Raw genomic sequence first — 407 nt, forward strand, 5'->3', positions numbered from 1 at the left:
CAATATTGTAATGAATAATCTTGTACATTTATTATTCCAAATTTATAAAAAATATATCTGTAGGATAAATTCCTCAAAGTGGAATTGCTAAGTGAAAAAGTATATGCATTTGTAATTTTGTTAAGTATTGTTGAAATAGATAATTCCATTTAGAGTCAAACCATATTGACTTATTTAGCATGTTCTTGATTTCCACAGTTGTGCAATAGAAAAAGACACATCTTCAATTATAAAATTTCTGAGGCCATGGAATATCTTATTAATATCTATAGGAGCCAAACTTCCTTGTTTATTTAAGTGCTTAGTAAATATTTGAAGAATTTGTAAAAAGTGCTCTTTGTTGTCCAGTATCTGAAAATGAAATACTACTGAACTGAAAATACTAAGTAATTACTAAGTAATTTTAG

At 26.0% G+C, this 407-nt stretch overlaps 1 protein-coding gene across 1 annotated transcript in view; it reads right to left on the reverse strand.

Moving 5' to 3' along the window:
- LOC144243498 (fibronectin type III domain containing protein 3C1-like) overlaps positions 1-407 on the reverse strand; it is a 51,979-nt gene that overhangs the window by 45,797 nt on the left and 5,775 nt on the right. The gene's annotated exons all lie outside the window — the stretch shown is intronic.

Source organism: Crocuta crocuta, unplaced genomic scaffold, assembly GCF_008692635.1.
Source record: "Crocuta crocuta isolate KB4526 unplaced genomic scaffold, BGI_CrCroc_1.0 scaffold882, whole genome shotgun sequence".
NCBI classification, from domain to species: Eukaryota; Metazoa; Chordata; class Mammalia; order Carnivora; family Hyaenidae; genus Crocuta; species Crocuta crocuta.